The following is a 6,662-nucleotide window of genomic DNA, read 5'->3' on the forward strand; positions in this document are numbered from 1 at the left end:
ACGACACAAGGAGAAATATTGGCAACACGAATCGAGAGAGAAGCATGCAAGCGAGACAATCATACAGAAAGGGGAAGGTGGTGAGAAAACAGAGCCCACATGAGGGGTAATGGTCAAAGAATGATATAAGCGTGAGTGAGGGTATTGTTTGCACCTCACAAAGAACTAAAGATAGTAGCGATCACAGCAGTCCTGTCGACACACAATGTCGCTCTCATCATACAGGCTCTGGGTGGGAGTCGAACGTAAGGCACCAGAGCTGACGCCTTACACAATAAGGTGAAGAGCATCAAGTCAACAAGGAGTTTAGGGAGAGGCAGATGAGTAAGTAGGACAGCCATAATCGAGTTGATAGAACGAGAAAGGAATATAAAGAGAGGAGCGTGCACCTATCAGCTGCCAAGGATGTTTGGGACAAAACCTTAAGTAAGTTAAAGGCTTTAGAGCATTCAACTCGGAGGTAAGTGATACGGGGGCGACCAAGACAAAGGAGTGCCAAAGAAAAGCCCCCAGAAGTTTAACAGAATCATTATACAAAAGAGGATTACCATAAAGATACAAAATGGGTCGAAGAACGACCTGCTTCCGCGTTAAGGTCATAGCACAAGTCTTAGTTGTAGAGAACTTGAAGTGATGATTGGTAGTCCAGGATGACACGGCATCAATCGCAGGTTGAAGCCGCCGATGGAGGAAAGGCGAGCTTTCACTTTGACAGCAGAGAAGAAGGTCGTCAACATAGAGCTGAGAAAATGCCAGAGGGAAGGGAGGAAAGAAGACCATTAATGGCAACCAGGAAAAAGAGTAGTGCTCAAAACACTACCTTGGTGTATACCTTCGTATTGCCGAAAATAGGCACAGAGTGGTACCACGCCTCACTCTAAAGGAACGACTAGAGAGGAAGCTTTGGAGGAAGAGAGGGAGATTACGATTGAAGGCCAAAAGAACCGAGTTGGGACAGAATATGGTATCTCCAGGTGGTATCATACGCCTATTCCATGTCAGAAAGGACAACAACAATGGAGGTCTTCGCAGCAAAAGCAATACGAATGATGTGACAGCCTCCTGAGGTGGGGTGCTGCACCCCGGGGAAGCGTGATTGCACCCCGACCCGTCGCCCAGAGAGGTCGCGCCGATTGCAGCTCCAGCAAGACGACGATTAACCCAAAGTTACATCTTGGCTGGTAATATCCGAGGACAACAGCAGAAGTAATTATCAAAAGAAGGCACCAAACCGGGAAGGCTACGTAGCACCATCAAATGTGCGGGATAATCAAGTAACATCATCCGTAGGGTAGAGTGGGCCTCGTGTATAATGACTGCCTCTAGACTTGTCACTGCTGGATCCACCTCATGCCCCCAATTTATTTGGTAAATTGGGAAAACATTAATTTTATGATATTAGTTTACACATCAATAAGTAAGAATTGACATTAAATTTTCGTTTCTTACTTGAAACTATTTAAGTTTTGCAGCCTAATCATGCTCAAATGCTCAGTCTATTTAAAGTTACTGACCAGAAATAAACAAGATTCTTAGCATATTGGTGAGAGGGAAAACAAGTGGTAAAGGAGACGTGACAGTCTTAGGTGCGAGCTGATAAACCTGCATCATGAGCCAACAAAGTGTCGGCGAGGTTCAGAATGGAGGCACCAGCCGGGAGCCTAAAGTGGTACACTCGTCCTGTACATATGGCCTAATTTTCCCTTCTCTGACGCTTTCGTCCGTGAGAGAATATATAGTTATTTAATTATGAGGTCGGCCTTTAAATTAAATTCGAATTGTTACAATTCTAATGAAATATATTAATTTGGTTTATATATTAGGTATTGGATTAAATCTCCACACCTCAATTCATTAACGAAATTTAAAAAAAATTAGTACTCGATATTCTCGTGTTGATGTTGAAGGGGTTGACGTGATGAACTCAAGTATTGCATCAGCCCTCTTATATTATTTATTGTGAAATTATTATTACAGGGACAAGTCCTCATAGAATTCAGTTTAATTATAAATATTTAATAATTAGTCTTAGATTTAAACAGAGGACGAATCCTCATAAGAATTATTTTTTTTATTGTAAGGTTAAAATATTTATTTAATGAATGATGTGGAAGTAAGTAAGTAATTATCAAAAGAAGGCACCAAACCGGGAAGGCTATGTAGCACCATCAAATGTGCAGAATAATCAGAGGGCGCTAAATATCACCAAGGATGCCAATACGGGAACAAAAACGCATAAGGCGAACGATATCAAAAGTATCCGAGTCGCCAAGAGTTCTATCGAGGGATAGGTGACCACGAGGGTTGGTCGGAAAGCAAGACACACGCTCGTCCTGGAAGTCAGGACATTCAAGAAGGACATGCACGACCGTAAGAGGGACAATGCAACTAGGACAATAAGGAGCAGGGCGGCGCTCCATCAAATGACCATGGGTTAAGCGAGTATGGCCAATATGCAACCTCGCCAGAGCCGTTTCCCAACGCCGGTTACGGTGGTAGGAGGACGGCCACGAGGAAACACAACATTTAAGAGTACGTAGCTTGTTACCAGTAACAGACGACCAAGAAGCCTGCCAACGGGTAAGGACAGAGGAATGGATAACTGGGTAAAAGTCGGAATATGGAGTACCTTTACGAGAGATGGGACAAGAGCGGACAGCTTCCTTGGCGGCAGCATCCGCACGCTCATTTAAACACACCAATATGGCTGGGAACCCAACAAAACTCAACCGACTTAAATTTACTGTGAACTAGTCTCCGGAGGTAAGCGACACATATAAGTGCGATCAGGAAAAAACAACAGAGTAGCCAACACCGTCCGCAGACTTAGACCCATCGGTGAAGAGAGAAACGGAGCGGGAGTGAGAAGAAAAGTGCTCAATGAAAAGGCGTTTTAGAACCGTAGGGGGGGTAAAAGCTATAGTGATACGAGTCAAGGATGTACAAAACCGCGGAAGAGGGACTCCACTGGGGCAAAGAAGGAAGAACACGAGGAGAAACATTAGAAATACGAACGGAAAGAGTTCTGTAGGCGAGATAACCGGACAGAAAGAGGGAGGTGGTGAAGAGGAACAGGAACCGCAGGAGGGGTAAAAGTTAAAGCACGACAGAGGCGAGAGGAAGGATGTTGTAAGGACCGCGCAAGATAGCGAAGACAGTAGCGATCACGGCGGTCTTGGAGAGACAGGAAGCCAGTGTCAACATACAAGCTAAGGACGGGAGTCGAACGAAAGGCACCAGAACTGAGGCGCAACCCAGTATGGTGCAAAGCATCAAGACGGCGAAGAGTAGAAGGAGAAGGAGACGAGTAAGCAGGGCAACCATAATCGAGCCTAGACAGGACCAGAGAGGAATGTAAAGCAAGGAGAGTGCGCTATTTGCCCCCCCAAGAAGTATGGAACAAGACCCGAAGGAGGGTAAGGGCCTTAGAGCACTCAACACGGAGGTAAGAGATATGGTGAGACCAAGACAAACGAGTGTCAAGGAATAACCCCAAAAGCTTCATGGAATCTTTGTACTCAAGGGGATGACCATAAGTGACAGAGGGACGAAGAACGACCCGTTTCCTAGTAAAAGACATGGCACAAGTCTTAGAAGTAGAGAACTTGAAGCCATGATCGGTGGCCCAAGACGACACGGCATCCATCGCAAGTTGAAGCCGACGCTGAAGGAGAGGCGAATCATCACCCTGACAGCAAAGGGTAAGATCATCGACATAGAGATCGGAGAAGACAGCTGAAGGAAGAGAGGAAACAAGACCATTGAGGGCAACCAGAAGAAGAGTAGTGCTCAGAACACTACCCTGAGGCACACCTTCGTATTGCTGAAAAGAGGCAGAGAGCGCGGTACCAAGGTGCACCCGAAAGGAACGACGAGAGAGGAAGCTGCGGAGAAAGAGGGAGATGACCACGAAGACCAAAAGAATGAAGCTGGGATAGAATATGATATCGCCAAGTGGTGTTGTAAGCCTTTTCCAGGTCAAGAAGGACGGCAACAACGTAGGACCTCGCAGCGAAAGCAGTACGAATATAGACCTCCAAGTTCACCAGTACATCTGACGTGCTGCGGCACTTGCGGAAACCAAATTGAGAAGGGGAGAGGAGGTGGTGGTGTTCCAGGAACCACATCAGACGAACGTTAACCATACCTTCAAAGAGTTTGCAGACAACTTGTGAGGGCAATAGGGTGAAAGTCCTTAGGGGAAGTTCCCAGAGACCCTGGTTTGCGAACAGGGAGGACAGCGGCATCGAGCCAGTCCTCAGGGACTGACGACGACTCCCAGATCCGATTATACAGACGTGCTGAAACGTGCACGGAGGGAGATTGCAAAGCATCTCAATTAATGCCATCGGAGTTTGATGCCATAGAATCACAGAGGGCCAGGGCAGAACGAAGTTCAGAGAGAGAGAAGGGATCGTTATAGGGAAGTCGAAGACGAGTGCAGAAATCGAAAGGACGAGATTCAAGGACAGGTTTACGAAGAAGGAAAGATTGGGGAAGATGAAGACCAGAGCTAACAGAAGAAAAGTGGGAACCTAGTTCGGAAGCAACCTGCAACGGGTCCGCCACAAGAGTACCACGGAGGTGAAGAACCGGTGAAACATCAGGAACGAACTTACCTGCTATCTTACGGATACGCTTCCAGATCTGTGGCAGAGGAGTTTCGGAAGTAATTGTGGAGACATAAGATGCCCAACATTCACGCTTAGCCGTACGGATGGCCCTACGGGCCACCGCACTCGCTTTCCGTAAGAAAAGAAAAGAATCGGCTGTCTGCCGACGGCGGTGCCTCTTCCAGGCTGCATGCTTACAGCGGACAGCCCGAGCACAGTCCGCATTCCACCAGGGAACGCACTTCCGTGGACCCCGAGAGGAAGAGCGAGGAATAGAGAGGAAGAGCAAGGAATAGAGCGGAGAGCCGCGTCTAAGACAGTGTCATGAAGAAGGAGGAGAGAGCGAGAGATTCAGAAGGGAGGGGGTCAGAGAGAGCAGCACTGAGGATAAATAGGTTCCCGTCCGCTTTAGCAAACTGCCACCTAGGGAAGGAGAGGGGAGGGCGAAAAGAGAAAAAGGTAACAAAGATGGGGAAATGGTCACTGCCAATGAGGTCTTCAAGAACCTGCCATGTGAAATCTAAGTAAAGAGAAGACGAGCATAGAGAAAGATCAAGACAGGAAAGGGTCTGAGTCCAAGAGTCCAAATGTGTGGGCTCACCAGAACTCAGAAGAGACAGGGAAGAAGAGAGGATAAACGGCTCAAGAAGGTGACTTCGGGTGTTCGTCAGAACATCACCCCAAAGGGAATGGCGACAATTTAAATCACCCAGTAGGAGCACAGGCTCCGGCAAGGAGTCCAGTAGGTGTTTCATATCAGGAAGAGAAAGCGGGACACTCGGGGGGGGAGATAAAGAGAGCAAACGGTGTACCATTTCCCCACAAAGATAAGAGCAGCAGAACAATGGAGAGGCGAAGGAAAAAGTAAGGGGACAAACGGAACATCAGAGAGAATTAAGAGCAGAAGAATTAGGAGCCCCAGCAACAGCTTGGGGGTGGGGGGGGGGGAGGAAGGAGTAGCCACGAAAGCGACCAGGACGAGCATCAAGCATCGGCTCCTGGAGAAAGACACAAAGGGGCGAAAACCGCGAAATCAGAAGTTGGAGTTCAAGGAAATTGGCGTAATAACCACGAACGTTCCATTGAAGAAAAGACATCGACGGGAAGAGAAACGACAACAACAGAGAACAAGGAAGAAACAAAGGTGAAATAGCAACATAGCACGTTAGAGAAGATCAGGGTCGGGAGCTGGGTCAGCAAAGTTAGTGTGGGGGCATTGGTAAACTGAGCAAAGATGGAGGGAAGGAAGCGGGAGAACAGACCCGAGATGGACGGGCGGGGGCGGGGTCAGGAGGAGGAGGAGGAGGGAGGAGGAGGAGACAACTGAGAGGAGCAGTCAAGGACAGCAGCAGGAAGAGGGGGAGTAGAAAGAGTGGAGAGCATCCCAACAAGGACAGCAACTGAGAGGGAAGCGGAGGCCAAAGAAACCTCCATAGCAGGAACAGGGGGCACAACCACCGAAATTGGAGGGGAAGGAGCGATAGAGTCAGTAGTAGGGGCCGAGGAAGAAAGCGAAGCCTTCTTACCCGCCAGGGAGGAGGAAGAAGAGCCAGGCTTACGCTTCTCACTTAAGGAGACAGGTGTCCCAGCAACTATGTACCGGGCTACGGATTCCAGAGTCAACAGGAGAAGCTGAACGAGAGCAAAAACGACGGCCGTTAAGAGGGCAATGGACATCAACCCGCACCGACAGGTAGCGGAGAGAGTCAATAGACGGAGGAGAAGGATGGGAAGGAGGATTCGAGGGGGACGAGGAATAAGACACAGGAGACATGACAGACATGAAGATGGGGAACCCCAGACAAAGGACCAGGAGGGGGGACACTTCGGGACAGAACTCAAAGGAACAGAGGAGGGGGGCAGTGGGCATATCAGCGTCCAAGGCCTGGATACGGTTACGTGTCTGAGGAGGGTGAGAAGGACGAGGAGAGGGAGAGCACAACACACGAGCATAAGAGACGTTAGCATAAGGCGGGAGCCGGCGAACCTGGCGCTCTGCCTCAGGAAAAGAAACGCTCTGGGTGCATCAAGTTGAGGACTGCTGCCTCA

Source organism: Procambarus clarkii, chromosome 47 (assembly GCF_040958095.1).
Source record: "Procambarus clarkii isolate CNS0578487 chromosome 47, FALCON_Pclarkii_2.0, whole genome shotgun sequence".
NCBI lineage: Eukaryota > Metazoa > Arthropoda > Malacostraca > Decapoda > Cambaridae > Procambarus > Procambarus clarkii.